Source organism: Tupaia chinensis, unplaced genomic scaffold, assembly GCF_000334495.1.
Source record: "Tupaia chinensis unplaced genomic scaffold, TupChi_1.0 Scaffold138407_1, whole genome shotgun sequence".
Taxonomy (NCBI): domain Eukaryota; kingdom Metazoa; phylum Chordata; class Mammalia; order Scandentia; family Tupaiidae; genus Tupaia; species Tupaia belangeri.
This window is the reverse complement of record NW_006198305.1, coordinates 2,963,873-2,986,853: the sequence shown is the minus strand read 5'-3', so window position 1 is coordinate 2,986,853 and position 22,981 is coordinate 2,963,873. Positions and strand designations below refer to the sequence as shown.

Sequence of the window (22,981 nt, the reverse complement as noted above, 5' to 3'; positions counted from 1 at the left end):
TAGCAAGTGCATGTGCCCTCTGGTTTATAAAAACAAAATAAAAAAGAATTTTAGATTGACTGTTTTATTCTTTCTGGACTTAAACATGTCACTAATTTGTCTTTTGTTTTACATAGTTTCTCCTGAGAAGTTGGCTGTCATTCTTATCTTTGTGTATTCTTTCCCCTTGCTGTTTTAAAGGTAATTTACTTCAGTTTTTTGTTTGTTTGTTTGTTTGTTTTGAGAAACAAAGGAATTTCTTCTATTTAAATGTAAGTTTTGGAAAAACATTTGCCATGCAGTACTCCCAAAATAAAAATGGACTTCCTAAGAATAGCTCAAGTATTCAGTGAAATATTAAGAAGTGAACTGCAATTTTTCTGTCATATTCAGAAAATCCAATGTGTTTACTTCCTTGTTGAGTCTTTTCCACTCTAATCTTTTCAGCTTTGGTGATTAACTTCTAAGTGCCTCTTTTCTTTACCAGAGGCTGATTGAGTTTGGCTTATCTATCAACCAGTATCTCTGTTCTTGATCTTCTGCCAGTATCTCTGTTCTTGATCACCAGAAAGGACCTCGAGCATTCAGCCATGTTTCTTTTTCACTTCTGTGTGTGCATTTACTACTGAGCACACCCAAGCACCCACCCTGGAGTGTTGTAAATCTGGCGTGACACTCCAGGTCTCCATCCAGCAAGTCGATGTAGATAGACTCCAAGATGGCAGCCAGGGCATCCTGGACTTCCTTCCTTCTAGGCAGAGGCTCTATGCTGAGGATCTCCAAGATTACCCTACTCATGAACTGCAGCCGTCACATTGGTTTCTCCTGGTGGTGACACTCTCCACCACTGTTTTTTCATTTTTCATTCCAGATGTCTTAAGTACTCCACTATCTGTTTCCATTTCTGACTCCAATTTTGTGTGATATATATATATATATATATATTTAAGGAAGCCATGCTGGCTTTTTTGCAGTGCTAAATACTGTTTTTCTTTCAGATCTATCTAATCACACTTGGACAGCATGTGTATTGCTATGATCTCCTCCTCCATTTTGTGTCTCTCTTTATTCTTTTTTTTATGCTTGCTCTTTGTTTTTAAGAGAAAACCATTTTTCTTTTACTATTTTTTTTTTGGAGAGGTTTTCGGTACAGGGGGTGTGCACTCGCCAGACAAACAGAGAGACAGACAGCGAGAAATCACCCCCCCCGAGGGGATGATCACGCCGCAATCCCTTCTCCTCCACTCTCCTCTTGGGATCTTGGGCACACATGCACACGCGCCCAGCGTGAGTTTTAAGCCACCGGGTCCGGGACGTGAACCACAGTCGACTATGTGGGAATCCAGCGACATAACCATTACGCTAACTGCTGGTTCCCAAGAGAGAACCATTTTTGACATCTCAATATCCTTCTCCTCTTTGGTAGAGACTTCTAAATCTTTGTTTTCTTTGGAGACTCTGCAGCTTCTTTTTTAGTGTCCTTCTGAGCCATTTTCTTTACTTTTGGTCAGGGAGTCAGGTCTCTTATGTCTGTAGAGCTGCTTCTCTTCCTCTTTCCTGTTCAAATGTCACATAAACTGGATACTTCAGGTCTCTCCAATTTTTTCTTTTACTTTGAGGTTTGCTTTTGGGGTTCAACAGCTTGCACTTCTGAGCCCTCCCATGTGGTCATTAGTCTTTTCATTTTATAGACGCTTGTGTTGGAGAAGTGACTCACATAGTTCACTGTTGATAATTTGATTATGACGTGCTTTGGTGTTGTTTCTTTTTTTAACTTGCTTGCATTTCATTGAACTTCTTAGATGTGTGGGTCTATAATTTTAATCAGACTTGTAATAAGATAACAACTGTAGTGTTTTTCTTTCAAATATATTCTGTTTCCTTCTCCCACTCCTTACTTTTGGACTCCAGTTACATGTACCTTAGGTAACCTGATAATATCTCCAAGGTCATTGATGTTCTGCTTACTTTTTCATTGCTTATTTCTCTCTCTGCTTTTTAAAAATAGTTTTTTATTGCCATGTCTTCCAGCTCATTGATTTTTTTCTCCTGCAGTGTCTAATTTAGTGTATTTTTATTTTCAATTATTTTAATTTTTATCTCTAGGAATTCCATTTTTGATATTTTCTTTCTCTCTTTTTAAAGTTTGCCAAATGATGTGTTTATGCGTGTGGGTGTATGAGAGAGAGAGAGAGAGAGGGAGAAATATTTCATGGGAGATAGTCACAACTCAATCCCTTCTCTATTTCTTCTTTCAGAATTTTGGGCATGGCATGCATGCACACATGCCCAGCATATTTTTCAAACTGCTACATCTGGGACTGGAACCACACAGTTGGCCATGTGGGATCCACCTGCTTGAACTACCATGATATTACTTTGTTATTTATTTCTTTTTAAAGTCCACAGGCTCAGTAGTGAAAACTCCTCTTTACTTATATTAATTCCTTATTTAGCCTGGCTAGAAGTTTATTGATTTTTTAAAATAGCCATGTTCTGATTTTATATGTTGATTTCCTGTTTTCAATTTCATTGATTTTTGTTCTAATATTTCTTTCTGCTTATTTTAGATTTAATTTGCTCCTTTCCCACTAGTTTTATATATTAAAAGCTTAGATAGATGATTTATTTTAGATCTTATGATTTTTTTTTTTTTTTTTTTTGGTTTTTGCTATAGTGCACGTGTGCTCATCAGAAAGAAAGACAGAGAAAGAAAGTGAGAAATCACCACCCCTCCTCTCCCCCCAGAGGGGATGGCCACGCTATGATCCCCTCTCCTCCATTCTCCTCTCAGGATCTTGGGCACGCATGCACATGTGCCTGGTGTGAGTTTAAGCCACTGGGTCCGGGACTAGAACTGTGGTCGACTACATGGGAGTCCAGTGACATAGCCATTACACCAACTGCTGGTCACAAGATCTTATTCTTTTCTTTTCTTCTTTTTTTGTTTTTGGAGAGGTTTTCGCTATAGGGCACGTGCGCTCGCCAGACAGACAGAGAGAGACAGAGAGACAGAAAGCGAGAAATCACCCCCAGGGGGGATGGCCACGCCACAATCCCTTCTCCTCCATTCTCCTCTTAGGATCTTGGGCATGCATGCACACGCGCCCGGTGTGAATTTTAAGCCACTGGGTCTGGGATGCGAACCGCGGTCAACTACGTGGGAGTCCAGCGACATAGCCATTATGCTAACTGCTGGTTCCCAAGATCTTATTCTTTTCTAACATATGCATTCAATGCTACAAATTTCCTTCTAAGCATTGTTTATTTTTCACCTTCAAAATTTTGATGCTGTTATTTTCATTTTCATTTAAAAATTAATCTCAAGACTTGTTATTTTACTCATGTGATCTTTAAAAGTTCGTTGCTTGATTGTCGAATATTTGGGTAGTTTTCAGTGATCTTTCTGTTATGGATTTCTATTTTAATTTCATTGTGGTCCGAGAGCACACGCTGTATGATTTCTATTTTACTGTTTGTTAAGGTTTGTTTGATGACCATAATGTGGTCTATCTTGATGCTTATATCATATTCTTGGGAAGAATATGTATTATATTGTTGGATAAAATATTGTATTGCTATCAATTCAATTCAGTTGATGGATGGTACTGTTCAATTAAACTACGTCCTTACAGATTTTCTGCTTGCTGGATCTGTCAGCTGGGTCACTATAACTTTCCAATTCTTTTATGTTTTGAAATTTCACTGTGATTAGTCAATGTTTGGTTTACACAATTTACCCTATTCAGAACTTGATAGACTATTTTAGTGTGAGAAATCTTGTCTTTTTTTTTTTTTTACTTTGGAGAAGTATAGCTATTATTTCATGACATAGTGCCTCTTCTCTAGTGGCTATTTTTCCTTTGAATTGGGAATTCTGGAAGTATTCTTTATACCTTAACTTTTTTTCCTTAAAACATTTCTGTTGTCTTTTTAAAAATTATTATTATTATAGTAAGTAACCTACTCCAAATTTCAACTTGCTTGTTTTGTTTGTACCAGAAAATCTATTGAATTTTTATTTCAAAAATTTTATTTTCTAATACCTCCAATTGACATTTCTGTTTCTGTTCATTTTCTGTTCATTTTTCTGTTTTATATATGTAATACCAACCTTTATAACTCTATTATTACTAATAATTCTTAAGTTATTTTTTTCTGTAATTATATTAAATACATAACTTAACTTCTTCATATTTATTTGGAGGGTATTATAAATAACACTATATTCTTATATTTATTGTGTAGATTGAGATAATAATACATGAAAGCCCTCTGAATAATTGGAGATTCTCTGTCAGAACATTTTTTCTCCCTACAGAGATCTACTGAGGATGTAGAGTAGTTGGTAGGGCTCGTGCTCCACAGTTTTTAGTGAAGGTAGGATTGATGAGGCTTGCTCCTGGGCAGGTGTGCCTGGTTTGCATCACTTCTGGTCCTGGATGCTTCCTGTTCCTTCCAGGCAAAACTAGTGATGTAGGGCATTGCCCAATCTCTTATCTTATACAGGGTTGCTATCAGGATACAATAATTCTCTTTCCTACTAACTAGCTCCTAGAGATTGGGAAAGATATGTAAAGGTCAACCACTTTCCCCATAGACATACCAGTACCCCAACCAATTCTACAGTTAGTTGTCCCCTGCCTCTTCCAGATCCCAGTTTCCTTTCTGGGTCTGAACCATCATGTCTTTCCCAACATTTGATGTAATCCTCTCCTCAGAATTCTTGCACATATGTTGATGGATCTTTTCTCTGTATAATAAATTCCATTTGTTTCTCAGTGATGCCTCATAGATAGCTTTTCTTCTTACTTTTGAATACTCAGAATGTCAACTATTGTTATGTAGTGGGCCACTTTAACTCTTTCTCAGTAACTCTTACTTAGTTCATGGGTCAACATATTGGGCAGGTTCAGATGGGTTGGCTGGGTCAATTGTGGCTGACCAAGCTCACTCCAGCAGTTGCTGGCAGCTGCCTAGTTACTTGGGGCTTGGCTAGTCTAAGATTCTTTAGTTAGAATGCTTGTTCTGCTCTGTCTGGTGTCTGATCATGCAGCAAGCTAAGCTAGACTGGGGTTGCTCACATGACAGAAGTAGCAGAGGTTCTAGGAGCAATAATGGAAGCATGTATGTAAGGCATCTTGAAGCCCAATTTAGAGCTTTCACAGTGTGGCTTCCAGAGCATTCTAATGGCCAAAGTTTCAAGGAGTGAAGAAAGGTGCTCCACTTATTGATGGGAGAAACTGTAAAGAACTGTGACTATTTTTACAATCTACCACATTTTCTTCTATAAAATTTTATCTTCCCTTAACTTTTAGGTTTTTCTCCAGGTAGTAATGGTGGTGGTGAACTTCATTAACTCTTCTTCATATAATTAGTTCATCATTTTTTTGTTTAACTCTTTAATTCCACCTATGTTTTTTTGGTATGTGCTACAAGATCTCTTTTTAATGCATTTTCCTCTAAAATACATATGTATATATATATATATATATATATACCTTAGTTTTTAAAATTTTAGAAATGATAAAGCATTTATTGAAATTATTTTACAAAGATTATTTTAAAGAGCTTACTTTATACCTGACTTTTTAGATGGGTCTGTTTCTGGGGTCTTGTTTTATTGAGTGATTTCAATTTTGCTTAAGTTTCCTCCCCATGTTAATAATTCTTTTTTATTTGTATATTTTACTGACTCAAAGAGGTAAATAACTTTAATATACTTTTTTTAGGTTTTGTGCCATGCTCACATGTTTATTTTTCCTTGTAAATTATCAGTATTTTCTCAGATTCCTTGACTATTCTGATATTGTGTTTAATTACAAACAATATGTGCAAACAAGTCAATTTTTGCAATTTAAAAAAATTCTACAGGCTAGGGAGGAGGATCCATTCAGGCAGGTCCATCTCTGCTGTCCTGTACCTTCTGGGTCCAGCTTCATAGCAGTGAAGCTCCCCCAGGCAGGCCAGTACTCCCCCATCCCACAGAACCCAGTGCTAGCCAGGTCAGGATCCATCCAGGCAGATCATCTCTGCTGTCCTGTACCTCCTGTGTCTAGCTTCACAAAGGCGAAGCTCCCACAGGTACGCCAGTACCCCCCTACCCCCCACAGAACCCAGTGCTAGCCAGGTAGGAAAAGAACTGTATTTCCCTCTTGCTCTTTTCTGTTCCTCTAACATTTTTTTCTCTTCTTTAAGGAAAAAAAAAAAAAGGCAGCTTTTCTGTCACCTTCCTTGTGCTTTTGATTTGTTCATTTCTTTCTCTTCCTCTCACCCAGGTCAGGATCCATTCAGGCAGACCCATTTCTGCTGTCCTGTACCTTTGCACAGCACACAGTTTTCAGTTTTTAACCCTTTTTTCTTTTCTATGACATATTTTTTCTTCTCCTTTTGTTTTAGTTCTTTCTTTCTTATTTCTTTACTTTTTCTTCCTATTGCTGTTTCCTACTCTCTTTTCCTTTTTCCTTACTTTCCTCTTTTTTTCTTTTCTTTTCTTTTCTTTTTTTTTTTTTAACTGAACCCTTATTCACTGCCTAGTGAAGACTAGGTGCATAGTTACCAAACATCTGAATATTGGGAGTTTTAGAGAATTCTTTGCCCCTCACTGTACTGGTTGTAAAAAGAGGGAAACTCTCCTTTATAAATCCAATTTCAACACTTCTCCTGTGATCCCCAGAGTGGAGGACACAGTCGATGGGAGAAAATAGCACCAAATTATTTCACAGTTAGGGAAACACATGAGCTCACACTTACAGAATCCTTCTCCAGCAAATTAGGACAAAGCGAATATATTACTAGTGACCAAAAATAGGAAAAGAGCCTCAAGGATGAGAGACTCAAGTAATACATCACCTGCAAGGGACCAGTCTAATTCATCACCAAGCAGGGAAATATTAGAGGATATTACTGAAATGTCAGAAGAAGAATTTAGAGCATTCATGGTAATGAAATTCTATGAGATGCAAGGGAAAAGAGACATTGATCTCCAAGAGAGGAGGGAGTCCTTCCATGATATGAAAAAGGAATTGTACACCATAAAAAAAATCAAACAGAACTGTTAGATATGAAGGCTGTAATACAGGAATCAAAACCTCCCTTGAAAGTATTAAAATCAGGTTAGACTATGCAGAATGTCAAATCTTGGAAGTAGAAGACAAAAATCAATGACCTAGAAAAAATTATAAAAAATACTGAGAAAACAACCAAGAAAATTGAGGATGCTATATGAAAGATAATAGATACCATGAAATGCCCAAAGATCCAAATAATTGGTATACCAGAAGGTGAAGAAAATAAAATCACTGATAATCTATTCCATGAAATCCTGCAAGAAAACTTTTCAAATCTAGAGAGGCAATCAAAGATCCCATCCCAAGAAATACAAAGGACCCAAATGGAATCAACCCAAGAAGATTTCTCCAAGACACATTATAGCCAGATTGACCAAAACCACAGACAAAGACAAGATACTAAGATTGGCAAGAGATAAACGACAAATCACTCACAAAGGCTATCCCATTAGGTTAACACTGGACCTCTCATCCGATACAATGCAAGCAAGGAAGGAATGGGGAAATATATTCAAAGTGTTAAATTAAAAACAATTTCAACCAAGAATAGTATACCTGGCAAGATTATCCTTCATATGGAAAAAGAAGATAAAAATGTTCTTGAATAGACAAAGCCTGAAAGAATTTACCAACTCTAGACCAGCTCTTCAAGAAATTCTGAAAGGAGTACTGTACCAAGAAAACTAAAGATAGACAGACAGCAATTAGAGAACAAAAACAACCGGGTATATAGCCAACTTAATGGAAGGGACAAGTCTGGAAATATAGATAATAATGTTGAATGTAATGGATTAAATTCTCTGATCAGGAGACACAGATTGGTGGAATGGATTTAAAATCAGAAACCCTCTATCTGCTGCCTACAAGAAACCCATTTCATGGATAAACACATACATAGACTAAAAGTAAAGGGCTATAAAAAGGCATTCCATGCAAATGGAATCCAAAAAAGAGTGGGAGTCGCTATACTGATTTCAGACAAAATAGGCTTTAAGACAAAAATGGAAAGAAGGGACAAAGAAGGGCATTATGTAGTAGTAGAAACACTAATTCACCAAGAAGATATAACACTTATAAATATCTATGCATCCAACTCAGGAGCACCCAAATATGTAAAGGAAAGACTGTTAGATTTAAAAGGAGACATAGACTGTAACACAATAATTGTTGGAGATCTCAACACCCCATTATCTCCTTTAGACAGGTCAACAAGACAAAAAATAAGCAAAGAAATTTTGGCCCTAAACAACACCATAAATCAGATGGACTTGTTAGATATCTATAGAACTTTCCACCCAAAAAACACAAAATATACATTTTTCTCAGTCCTGCATGATACTTTCTCTAAGACTGGCCACACAATAGGGCATCTTCTCTGACCATGATGGAATTAAACTTGATATGAATCTCAGGAAAAACCCTCAAAAAATACACAAATACATGGAAACTAAATAACCTACTTCTGAATGACTTCATGAATACTGAAGAGATCAAGACTGAAATCAAAAGATTCATAGAAACAAATGATAATGAGTACATAAGTTTCCATAATTTATGGGACATGACAAAAGCAGTCATAAGAGGGAAGTTCATAGCAATTAGTGCACACAAGAAAAAGATGGAAAGATGGAAAAAGACAACCTACCATCATGCCTCAGTGAATTGGAAAAACAGCAAAAATCCAAAAGACACTAAGAGAAAAGAAATAATAAAGATTAAAGAAGAAATAAATAAAATAAAAAATAAGTGAATTATACAGAAAATAAATTAAAGCAAAAGCTGGTTCTTTAAAAAGATAAACAAGATTGACACACCATTAGCTAGATTAATTAAGAAGAAGAGTGAAGGGACCAGCAGTTAGTGTAATGGCTATGTCGCTGGACTCCCTTGTAGTCTACCATGGTTCGAGTCCCGTACCTGGTGGCTTAAACTCACGCCAGGCGTGTGTGCGTGTGTGCCCAAGATCTCCTAAGAGGAGAATGGAGGAGAAGAGATTGCACCATGGCCATTCCCCTTGGGAGGTGATTTCTCGCTTTCTGACTCTCTGTCCCTCTCTGCTTTCCTGGTGAGCGTACATGCACTATAGCAAAAAAACTCAAAAAAAAAAAAAAGAGTGAAAAGAACTAGATACTTTAAATTTTCAATGAATCAGGCAACATTACAACAGAAATAATAGAAATACAAAACATCATTAGAGGATACTATGAGTAAATACACAGCAACTATATACCAACAAAGAAGAAAATCTGGATGAGACGAACAAATTTCTGAACATATATAGTCCACCGAGATTGACACAGAAGGATGTAGAAAGCCTGAATAGACCTATAACAAGCAATGAGACTGAATCAGTAATAAATAACCTCCCAACAAAGAAAAGTCCAGGTCCCGATGGCTTCACTGCTGAATTTTACAAAACTTTTAAAGAAGTAACCCCCACTCTATTCACACTGTTTCTAGAGATCCAGAAGGAAGGAACCCTTCCAAATTCATTCTATGAAGCCTCCATTATCCTCATTCTCAAAATGGATAAGGATATGACAAAAAAGGAAAACTACATACCTATATCTCTGATGAATATTGATGGAAAATTCTCAACAAGATTCTTGCTAACCATATTCAACAGCATATAAGAAAAGATTATTCATCAAGACCAGGTAGGCTTTATTCCAGGGATGTAAGGGTGGTTCAGCATATGCAAAACCATAAATGTAATACACCACATTAGCAGAAAGAAAGACAAAAAGCACATGATCATTTCCATTGATGCAGAAAAAGCATTTGACAAAATACAACATTCTTTTATGATTAAGACTCTCAGGAAAATCGGCATTGAAGGATTGTTTCTCAGCATAATAAAAGCCATCTATGAAAAACCTATAGCTAACATTATGCTGAATGGGGAGAAGCTTTCAGCTAAAAACTGGTACAAGACAAGGCTATCCACTTTCTCCACTCCTATTCAATATAGTACTGGAAGACCTAGCCAATGCCATCAGAAAAGAGAAGGAAATAAAAGGCATTCCAATAAGGAAAGAAGAGCTGAAATGATCTCTGTTTGCAGACAACATGATTGTGTACATCGAAGACCCAACAGTATCCATGAGAAAACTTCTCAAAGTAATAAATGCATACAGTAGAGTGGCAGGATACAAAATTAACTTACAAAAATCTATAGCATTTCTGTACACAAACAATAAGCAGACAGAGACAGAGCTGAAGAAAATAATCTCATTTACCATAGCCACAAGAAATATAAGATACCTAAGAATAAAACTAACCAAGGATGTCAAAGACCTCTGTAATGAAAATCTTAAAAAGGAAGTAAAAAAGGAAGTAAAAGAGTGGAAGAACATCCCATGTTCCTGGATTAGAAGAATTAATATAATCAAAATGTCAATCCTATCAAAGTTAATCTACATGTTTAATGCAATCCTGATAAAATTACAAGAGACATTCTTCACAGATATAGAAAAGACAATCATAGAATCTGTCTGGAATCATAAGAGACTCTGTATTGCCAAAGTCATCCTGTGCAAGAAGAGATTAGTGGAGGGCATCTCACTTCCTGATCTCAAAATATATTACAAAGCTGTGATAATCAATACAGTATGGTATTGGCAGAAAAACAGACATGAGAACCAATGGAATAGAGTAGAGACCCCAGAAATAAACTCCAAAACATATAGCCAACTGATGTTTGACAAAGGGCACCAGTCAATCCAGTGGGAAAAGGAAAACCTCTTTAGCAAATGGTCCTGGAAAAACTGGGTATCTGAACCCCTGTCACCATTAACAAAAATAAACTCAAATTGGACTATAGATTTAAAATTAAGATTGCAAACTATAAAACTACTGGAGGAAAACTCTGGGGAAACTGGGAGATATTGGGATAGGCAAAGACTCCCAAAGTACAGGTAATAATCCCCAAAATAGACAGGTGGGATTATAATAGAAGTTTCTGCACAGCAAAGGACACCATAATTAGTGTGAATTGACAACCCTGAGAATGGGAGAGAATTGTTGTTAACTGTGCCTCAGGTAAGGGACTGATAACCCCGAATACACAGGGAACTCAAGTGGCTTACTCAGAAGAAAATGATTAACCCAATTAAAAGACAGGAAAATGAGCTGAATAAACAAGTCTCTAAGGAAGACATATGAACCGTCATAAAAACATATGAAAAAAATGCTCAACATCCTCTATCATAAGGGAGATGTAGATCAAAACCACAACGAGATACCACCTGACCCCAGTTAGAATGGCAAAGATTTAAAAAAAATTGATAAGTGCTGGCAGGGATGTTTTGAAAGGGGAACATGCCTACATTGTTGGCAAGAATGTAAATTGGTCCAGCCACCATAGAGAACAATATGCAAGTTCCTCAAAGACCTTAAAATAGAACTACCAGATGATCCAGCAATTTTGCTTCTGGGTATCTACCCAAAGGACAGGAGAATCATCAATCAAAAAAGCACTTGCACAACTATATTTATTGTGGCATTATTCATGATGCTAAGACATGGAACAAACCCAAATGTCCACAAAGGGATGAATGGATTGAAAAAGTGTGGTACATATACTCCATGGAATATTATTCAGCCATAAAAAACAACAAGGCCCTGGAATTTGATAGAAAGTGGACAAATATGGAAGATTTGTTGCTGAGTGAAGCAAGTCAGGCTACGAAAGAGAGATATTGTATGTCTCCACTTAACATATACTGACTATCCGCACTCTGTGGTAGAGTCTGAAAGACTGGAGGACATATAAGCATTAAAAATTGTTGTGGACACTAGAGAAAAAGTGGAAGAAGAGCGTGGTAGAGGAAGAGTTCAGGAAAGGAAATTAGCAGAAAAATAAGGAGAGATAAGATATTTGTGGGACACAGATATGGTTTATTATCTGTTGATGAGGATGTGTACAGTTTTCTCAACTGGACTGAGATGTGTATTATGCTGGGTAAAATCTCTTTACAATCTAAATGATGTGTAGTGATTGAGTGAATAAATAATAATAACAAAAATATTTTAAGTAAAAAATACTATAGGCTTGAATGATAAATTTTTCTATATATTTTAAAAATACAATAGTATTTAGACTTTTATTTTCCTTGCACATCCAAGTTTATTGCAGTATTATTCACAATGGCTAAGACATGGAACCAACCCACATGTTCACAAACAGATGCATGGGTTGAAAAAGTGTGGCCCATATACGCTATGGAAAACTACTCAGCCTTAAAAAAACATTAAGACCCTGGCATTTGATGGAAAGCAAACAAATATGGAAGATTTACTGTTGAGTGTGCAAGCCAGACTATGAAAGAGAGACATTGTATGTCCCCATTTAATATATATTGAATATCCTCACTCTATGGTGAAAACTGAAAGATTGGAGGATATAGAAGCATGGAGAAGAGTTGTGGATAGTGGAGACAATGTGGAAGGAGGGTAGGAGGTAAGGGAGGATGAAAAGAAGAAAATCAAGAAAAATAGAGAGGCAAGACGTTTAAGGGATGCAGAAATGGAGGACTGTCTGTTGATGATAATGTATATGATAATAGTGTTCATGCTGGGAAAATCCATTTTACAAGCTATGGTGATGTACAGTGATTGAATGTATAAAATAAATTTAAAAAAAGATTAGAGGTAATGAATGAAAAGTAACTGACAGGGAATTATGGAACTTAATACCTTAATAAATGTTAGATACACATACAGTACATATATACTTCATCTATCTATCTATCTATCTATCTATCTATCTATCTATCTATCTATCTACATATATATTTAATATTTAATAGAAGAAAAATAAGGTGCACAGTTTTTCACTTTCAAACCTTTCTGAGCATGTATGTCTATTTTAATTGATGTCAACCAAAATTTGCTAGCAGCAAATGGAGGAGTGAATTGTGATGTGGTTATACTACTGGGTTGAGAAAGTTTAGTTTAATCATTCCAAGTAAACCACAAGACTGGGAGTTGGGAGAGGGGGCTGTGGCTAATTCGTGCCATATAGAAGATTATCACTAGATGCTACACATCCATCTTTTAGTGTCTGGCTGACTTGTGCATTTCCCGCTATATGTAATTCAATTACAGAGAAAATGAAACCATGAGTTCTACCAAATACAAAATGTATGCAAACCCCAGCACATGAATCATCTTTACTGTGCTCAGGAGTCAATGTCATGAACACAGGCTCTGTAAGTCCACATTTTTTTTCTTTTTAAAATTTTTTTTGTTTTTAATGAATTAATTTATATTCATTCACTGAGCATTGTCACAGTATACAAAATGTGATTTCTCATCCAGGATATGCTGCATAGTGACTTAATCATACATGTTATCATCAATAATTTTCTATTTCTAGTTTCATATACATATATTTTTATTAAGTTTATTCTTATTTTATTAATTTTTTGGGCTATAAATGGAATCTAGATCTATGTCTTTCTAAAAACAAGATATAATTTAATTATTGCTCATATAAAGGAGTGATACTGACTTTTCAGGTCTTATCTTGAATTTCACTGTTTTACCTAAATTCTTAGGTATGCAATCACATCATCTTCAACTATTAATTTTCTTCAACTATTAATCTCTTTATTTCTAATATATATTTTTATTTGTCCTAATATTTTTACATAAGTAAAATTCTCCAACACAATTTTTTAAAAGGTTTTTGCCATAGGATGTATGCACTTGCTGGAAAGTAGAGACAAGAAGCGAAAGTGAGAAATCACCCATTACTCTCCCACCATCACCCCCCACCAAGGGAGGATAGCTATGTCACAATCCCTTCTTCTTCATTCTCCTCTTAGAATTTTGGTTATGCATAAATACATGCCTGGTGTGATTTTCAATCTATTGGGTCTGGGACTCAAACAGTATTTGGCCATGTGGAAGTCCAGCATCTTAACCATTATGCCACCTGCTGGCACCTCCAATACAATCTTAAAATAGAAATGGTAGTGGTTTTGCTTTGTTCTTGAACTTAATTACTATACCACTGAGAATAAAATTGACCTATTATATTTTGAAAAAAAAATTATTTTGAAACTTTTTGATGTGGCTATTTTATTAGATTTTAAAATATTAAATCACAGTTGTTTGGGGCTTAAGAAAATGATATACCATCATTGGTATCAGAATGGTGGTTGGTTGTATGGAGTGCTTTAAGCTAAAGGACAGTAGAAAGGTTCTGAACCAAGTCTTTCTGAATTTTACCTGCCTTCTTGCTTTGGACCAGTCAGACTCCCCTTAATCAAGTCACAGAAACCAAAATCCTCTTCCCCATAGAAACTAGAACTTCTTTTCCCCAAAGGAAGCCATAAAAACTAGAATTATTATTCTATCTTTCTTCCACCTTTCTGTCCATAATGAAATTTTCTGACCCACCCTGGTCTGACAGATCATGAGATCCTCATTCCAGAAGGATACTACCCAATACCTGGGAAGAAGGGATGCTACACAGAGAGACCAAGAAGAATCTGAGCAGACAGGCCTGGCTGTTTCCCTCCCTCAATCTATTAGCATTCAATCATACTTCTACATGGTTGTCCATTCTTAATTGAATCTAAGCACAAAAAATGAGTAGTTCTCCCTCTTTTGGGATCTTCATTTTAGAATGCTCCCATGTCATGTAAAAGTTTGACTAATTTGTTATGCTTTTCTTTTGTTAGTTTATCTTACATTATAGGAGTGTCAGTCATGGCCCTTGCCATAGGGGAAGAAGGGATCACACCTTTCTGCCCTTGCAGCTCCATTTCTGAAATAATCAGACAGTTGTGATACTTCATTCTTTTAAAATTTTGCGAAAATATATTCTTGTTAAAATATTAATTAAAATCAAGAGATTTTTATGTAGTTATAAAAATAAAACTGTCTGACCAGCTCCATAACCTAGTTGTTAAAGGAGACCAGATCCCACATGGTTGACCAGAGTAAGAATCCCAGTCCCTGGTGGCTTGAAAAATGTAAGCATGTGTGTGTGCATCCCAAATCCTGGCAGGATAGACAATGGAGGAGGGATTGTGGCATTACCATGTCACATTGGGAGATGCTTTCTCCCTCTGTCTCTCTCTGGCAAGTGCATGCACTCTTTGGCAATTCAAAAGTGAAAAAATGTAAGTACAATATGGCTTTTAGTTAATTTTCTTTTAAACATCTTTTGTTGTCTGTATTTTTCGTTTGTTGATTAGTAGGTACATGCAAACTCTTATTTTTTAAAAAAGTCATGTCATTATAACTTACTTATATCTGCTATTACAACATAATAATCTCAGTTATTATAATGTTTGTCCATATTATATTTTATAATTTATAGAAAGCTTCTGAACCAACATCAGAACCATGTCTCTCTGAATTTCACCTGAATTTTCACGCTTTACATGTATGTAAATGGATTTGAATAATGAAATACTATGTCCTTTGAAGAGTGAACTAAATAATTTTATAGTCTTTATTTTGCAGTCGTCTCCCCTTATCTGCAGTTTCACTTTCTGTGATTTTAGTTGCCTATGGTCAACTGTGGTCTAATATTCTAAGAGAGAGAGAGAGAACACATTCACATAGCTTTTATTACAGTGCATTGTTATAATATTTATATGTTAATATTAAGTATTGTGAATCTCTTACTGTGCCTAATGTAAAAATGGCATGTGTGGGTAGGAAAAAACATTATATATAGGATTTCGTACTAGCTGAGGTTTCATCACCAGGTCCAACTGTAGGACTCTCTCTTTCTCTTTTTCTCTCCTTTCCTGCTCTCTTTTTCTGGCATATGCAATATGTCTTCTGGCATTAAAATTTTTTAAAAAAGAATTTTAATAGTTCCAAAGTTAGTTTCTGTTTATTTAAACTGAGGCACTGATAGTTCATTTACTTTAATTAATTTATAGTTCTTTAAAAAATTCTGGATTGAAAATTGTATCTTGATTATTAATCCTGCTTTTCAGAGGTATGGGGGTTTTGGAAAATAAATGTTATAAAGACTCATACTGTTGTGAAGTATGGAAATGAATAACATTCAAGAAAAAAAGTAGCGTATTTTTCTCCTTGCCATCCTGCTTCTTACAGAGACAAGGAAGGAATTGGAACTGTCTCTTAGTAGTGGTTAAGGCAGCTGGAGCCCACACGGCCAACTACACAGTTTGAGTCCTGGACACTGTGGCTTGAAAAACATGCTGAAAAGCATGCGCCTATGTGTGCATGCCCAAACTCCCAAGAAGAGAGTGGAGGAAAAGGGATTGTGGTGTGGCCATCCACCTGGAGGGTGATTTCTCACTTTCTCTCTCTCTCTCTTTCTCTCACTTTCTCCAGCGAGCACACACGTCCCATAGCAAAATGAAATAATAATAATAATAATAATAATAATGAAATGGAAATATCATCTAAGGCTGAAATGTAGCCACCACATAAAAATTATGATTAATTTTAGGAAACATAAATGTGAAGCAAATTCCATTTTCCTTTAGAGATGTTCTGGTTTGTGGGAAGAAAACGATGGAGGGAACAAGAACATAGATTTTTTAAATATTTATTTTTTAATGTTTTTGTTATAGAATATGCATGCTGAAGAAAGAAAGAAAGAGCGAGAAATCCTCCCGAGGTGGTCACATTGCACTGCCTTCTCCTCCATTCTCCTCTTGGGATTTTGAGCATGCACACACATATGTGCCTGGCACATTTTCCAAGCCAACACATCAGGGACTTGAACCATGCACTAAGACATATGGGATCCAGCTGCCTTAACCACTATGCAACCTGACTGGCTCAAGAACATAGATCTTCTCAAAGGTCTGCCCATAGGATGACACATTTTCTTCCCATAGCTCTCTTGGATTACCTGGCTTCTTTCATGCTTGGGAGTACCAGGATGATGGAAGCTTTCTGAAGAGGTGGAAGGTTCCTCTTGGGGAAGCCTCTCCCTGAGGCTTGGTCTGACTTGCTAGGTCTCTTGCTAGGGCTCTGTTTGCTGATGCAGTGGGGTCTAGCCATCTGTAGTCCCTGCTAAGCAAATGATCCTTTCAGAATTCGGTTCAAGTACCAAGTGAATATGCAGAAAACACACACACTAAATGCCTCATTCTTTGGTGCTGGAGAATTCCTTCAGAGAAAAGGGCCTTGCCTCTCATGTCCCACCAGCAGATGTCTCTCCTGTGTCTGAAGGCCAGAATCATCTCATATGCTTATGCCTGGAGCCAACTTGGGTCTTGATCTAATTTGACCCTCTCACCAGTTCTTGGTCAGAAAGTCAGTGCATTGCACTGTTCATGCTGTTCTGCTTTTAGAGACATTTTTCTAAATAGGGTCATGGAAAATAAGACATGTTTAGAAGTTATTTTTAAATACGTCTAACTAAAAAAGACATACTTTCCTTCATTTTCAAGTGACAACATATGCACTAATTTCAGTAAGTTTTGCCACAAATGTTCTCAACAAAAAACTACGTACAGAAGATTTCTTTTTTTTTTTTTTTTTTTTTTTTTTGCTTTTGTTATAGGGTGCATGTTCTTGTGCGAGAGAGAGATGGAAAGTAAGCAATCACTCCCAGTAAGGATGGCCATGGCACAATCCTTCTGCTCTGTCCCCCTCTCAGGATTTTGAGCATTTATGCATATATGCCTGGCATGTTTTTCAAGCTGCCAAATCTGAGACTGGAACTAGGAAGTTGGCCATGTGGGATCCAGCTTCCTTAACTACCACACTACTGACTGGTTTTAAGCAGAATTGATGCTAACTTTTTGCTTTGTGACCCTGGGTAAGTCTCAAATGTAAATCTGGTTATGGGGTTCTTCTATTTTACTTAAAACCCCAGCACCTCTTGGCTACGATGACCTCAGCCCCCTCTTGACTATAATGCCCTCTGTGATAAAGCCCACCTTGCCTCAGCCAGCTCTCTCTGGCACTTTTTCTAGTTGTGTATATCATCTACTGTTTCTATAACTAGGCATTTCCTCTCACTTGGGGTTTTGCACACACTGTTGCTTATGTGAACGGTTCTTTCCCTTTCCTTCCCCATTCTATTTGGTAAACGACTATCACTTCTTTAAGAGCTCAGATATTGCTCCTTCCTGATCCCCAGATGTGGGTGAAGTGCTTCTCCTACATGTGCCTATCGCACCCCATGGGTATGCTGTGGTAGCTCTTTATCATCTCAATTGCCTGTTTTCTTGAATGTTCTTCTTCTAAAATAGATTTTAAGCTCCTGAGGACTAACTACAGACTGAACTGCAAAGAAGAGTAGAGGTCACTGACACGATTTGGGCTTTACAGCTGGACCACATTTCTCTGTGACTACACCAATATGATAGTCATTAGGGGTGTTTTCCAATATTCTGGCTGTTTCTTTCCAGGTGCATGGCCAAGATTCTATTTTCTTGTCCACTAGGCATCAGGTGTGGCTGTGTGACTACTTTGGTTGATGGAAGAGGAGGAGAGGCATGAGGTGTCACTTCCAAGTGGAAGCCAGATTCCCCCCCACCCAATGTTCTGGGTAAGGGTACATTATTAGTTAGGGTATTCAAGTAATCACAGTCGTGATGTGGAGCGAAGTCCCCAGGCAGCTATTAAAGGATAAGTAACTTAAAAAAGAAATATCTTTGTTGTTTCAAGTTACTGAGATTTTTGGAGTTACTTACTACTGTAGCATCACCTAGCCAATCCTGACTGATAAACTAAAATGATAAATAGGATTTTTCCGTGATGCTAACTTTTAACTGGTCTTGGCTACTTAGAGCATTGAGCTCTAAGTTTAAAGCCCATGTTTGGGTTTAGTAGGAAAGAATGTTGCAAGAAACTAAAGTTGTTTCTACCAGCATAACATCGGAAACTGAAGATTAGTAATGTCTCTTGATTTATTCCATGCCAATGAATGCATTTTATAGCAGGTATTGTCTCCTTTCTTCCCGATAGCTGAACTGCTTAACTTCTTTCTACTCACTATATGCAGTATAACTAGTGTCGAATTTCAAGATAGAACAAAACTGAATAAGGAATCTCCTAATGGACACAGGGTAAGTTATGGAGCTGAGATTAGAGCACTGGCATCCAATTAAATGTCCTTTCTCAACTGGGCTCTTGTTTATTAACAGAGAAGCACATGAGATTATTTATTTGAAAAATCTGTTTTATCCTGAGGAAAATGAAAGTGGTGATTTAACTCTGCTTTTTTTCCTACATCGCTAGTAATTTACTAGTTATCCTAACATTCTCTTCTAGCTTCTTTTTATTACACTCTGAATGTACTTTCGGAAAACTTACCGTCTTTTTTTCAGTACTTTAATTTATATGACTATAATTGTGAATAAAAACATTCATTCTTTTATCAATGTATTCATTTTCCTCCCTTATTTAATATTTATACATTTGGACAAGTGTATAATTTCTCTATTTAACATCCTAGGTGTGTCCAATCCCAAGGTGCATGCTGGGATACTAAATAATCTGATAGTACTTGATGCTTGGTGCTCTGTTTGTTCTTTCTCAGTTTCTTTGGCGAGTGTTTTCTTCTTCCCATTCCTTAAATCATTCTTTAAATTCAATCAGCAGGCACACGCTGCTACTTCTTTCTTCTTAACTTTGAAAAAAAATTGTCACTTCTTTCACCCCTTATTAATAGAGCATGTGCGTAATGTGGTCAGTGTGTGTGTGTGTGTGTGTGTGTGTGAGAGAGAGAGAGAGAGAGAGAGAGAAAGAGAGAGAGAGAAGAGAGAGGTGAGCATCATTCTCCACATAGTACAGTCATACATGATTCTCTTCCTCCAGTCTTCTAGCCCATCAGATCCTGGGCACTTGCATGCCTGGTATGTTTTGGGCTGACTAATCTGTTTTTTTTTTTTTTTTTTTTTTGGCATGAGACACTTGCGTTTTCTTTCTCTTCATTCTTTTTTTCTGGGAATTCGGGCATACACACACATATGATTTTTCAAGCTTCCAGGTCTGGGACTTGAACCATGGTCATCCATGTAGGAATCCAGCATCTTAAACACCACTCCATCTCCTGGCCCCACCAGCCTGGAATTTGAATCATGATTACCATGTGGGATCTTTTATCTCTTGAGCAGCATAGTACTACCATTCCATGGAGCAGTAGCTTTTTAACTTCTTTTATAGCTGTCCCTTCTTCTCCAGGTCTATCATTACTGCTGTAGAACCAGTGGAAGCCCTAATTATCTCTTGACTGGACCATTGAGAGAATCTCCTAACTAGACTCCTTGCTTTATGACCTTTTCCTTACATAACTATTATTTAGTGAGTCCTTATTCTATGCAAAGCATTGAACCAGGGATCATATATATTATCTCTAAATCTGCACAACAATCCCACAAAATAGGCCCTACAAGAACTGAATCCTTCCTTGGTTATACCTCAGTCAGAATTTCCTTAGCTCAGAACCTGTGAATATAAGGATCTGGAGAAAGTAGAAGTAGGAAAAAAAAAAATTTAAAAAGGCCTAAGGTGAGATTGTTCATTTTCCTGATCTCTCAGTAAAAGAGAAATTGTTATGGGTTCTGAGAGAAGATGCTTCAACTTGAAGCATTTCTTCCAGCTGGTTGGTTCTGGGGAAACACTTTTTAAATGTGACCTTCTTATTCTGTGTCCAAACCTTGATCACCTGTGGGATTTCTACCCAGGTATATTTGAAACACATAAGTGTGTCACTTCCAAGGGGCTTTCCCTTTTTTCAGTGGTCGTCACCCCCTCCCCCCGACTCAGCCCACCAGGTCCTTCTGTAAGAGACCATCTGCCTCTCTCCACTCCAAAACTGCTTGTCTCCTCCAACCCAGGTCCCGGATCAATTTCATGTGATACCATGGAAATGCCAGGTGTCTAGGGATGAAGAGATTGACAATCATGGTCTACTATGGTGAGTTTCTCTTTTCAGAAATCTTTTAACCTTCTCATTCTACAACTGAGCTCCCAGCAAATAAAAGAGGAAGAAACTAGCTCAGTTTATTTTATTATTATTACTTACATACTGCCTTTTTTATTTGTTTTTTAGATTTTTGTTGTAGGGCACACGCACTCACTGGAGGAGAGAAAGACAGAGAGAAGGAAAGTGAGAAATCACCCCCTGGAGGGGATGTCCATATGATAATTCCTTCTCCGTTCTCCTCTCAGGATTTTAGGCACGTACGCACACACACTGGATGTGATTTTCCAGCTTCTGGGTCTGGTATTTGAACTGCATAGTGGGCCCTGTGGGATCCAGCTACCTCAACCTCCGTGCCATCTGCTGGCCTTATAGTGTCTTTTTTTTCCCCCCCTCCATTTAGCCTTTCCATTTCTGTTTAAATGCTCCCCACTAGCATGAACCTTTAATAATCTAGACTTCTTTTAAAAATCATACATATGTTATATTCAGCACAAAGGTATAACAAAATTCCCTTAAAACTTCTTCTCAGTTCAATCAGTTTTCTGATATAGTTAACTTTCCCTAAGCAATAATCTGAACACAAGTGACTGAGATATTTAATTAACCTGAGTGTAGCCTAAGGAATGTATACAACTGTATTATTCAGTCTAAAATGAGACCTAGACATTCTTCCCAGCTAACCAAGGGGATTGTCCGCAAAAAGTCTAGAATGTAAGAAAGTATGGAAACAAATTTTTCAAGCATTTCTATCACTGTCTAGAAAAGACGGCACACTGGCTTTCTTGGGGACTATTTTCATTAGTTCAAGGATAAAGAGAGAATACTGAATAGTTGGTTGGATGAGTAAAATGAGTTGAGTCCTCTTCACCTAATTTCATGTTTAAAAAATCCATCTGAATATAGTCTTGTTTTCCCTGTTGATTCCCATACTGAGAAAGTATTGACTATAGAAAGCTAGCAGTTTGTTTTGATCACTTATAGTTTTGTGGCTAATGAATAAATTGATATTCTTCTAAACCTGAGCACCACAGAGCACACAGATTGAACACAGTTCTAGGATTGCAGTTCAGATTCTTGGTGGCATATAAAGACCTCATTGGACACTGTCATCAAGGTGGCATTCCCCAAGTAGCCACTAGGCTCTTTACAGGAATTTTTGTCTCCTTATAGTAAGAGATTTAGATGTTTGTTTTAAATTGGTTGAAATTTTGATTAGTTGAGTTGGGTTCATAGGTATAACTACATTCACATCCTTTCAAGAATTCTTTATTTCTCCATTCATTCAATTACTGAGTTAAGAAATGATTATTTATTTTTTATTTTATTTCAAGTTCTTTTATATATTCAATCACACTATTTAGCTTGCAGAGTGAATATTTCAACATGTGTGCATTGCTCCCCAGTCCTGCTGATAATACTATAAAGTTATCTTCAACAGCTAATACCTCATTTCTTTGTCCCATTAATGCTATGCCTCTCTATTTTTCTCCTTAATGTCCTTCATCAGACTATTCCTTCACCCACCCTCTTCCTACCCTATATTTGGTATTCACAACAATTTACTGTTTCTATATCCCTTAGTCATTCAGTTTTGGTCATAGAGTGCAGACACTTGGTATATATTAAGTGGAGACATACAATGTCTCTCCTTCATAGCCTGGCTTGCTTCACTCAGCAGTAAATCTTCCATATTCATCTACTTCTGTCAAAAGCCAGGATCTTGTTTTTTTTTTTTTTTTTTTTGACTGAGTAGTATTCTATAGAGTATATGTACCACAGTTTTTCAATCCAGTCATCTGTTTGTGGGCATTTGGGCTGGTCCCATGTCTTGGCAATTGTGAAAAATGCTGCAATAATATCAATGTGCAAGCACTTTTCCAGTTAAGAATTCTTCTGTCCTTTGAGTAGATACCAAGGGGTGGGACTGATGGATCAATATGGAAGTTCTATTTGTAGATTTTTAAGGAATCTCCAAATTGTTCTCCATGGTGGCTGGACCGATTTACATTCCCACCAGCAGTGTAAGAGAGTTCCTCTTTCACCA

The 22,981-nt window shown here is 36.9% G+C and overlaps 1 pseudogene; it reads right to left on the bottom strand.

The window, feature by feature from the left end:
* Positions 1–325: 325 nt before the first annotated feature.
* The window catches only part of LOC102477830 (la-related protein 7-like), a 27,161-nt pseudogene continuing 4,505 nt past the window's right edge, over positions 326–22,981 (bottom strand).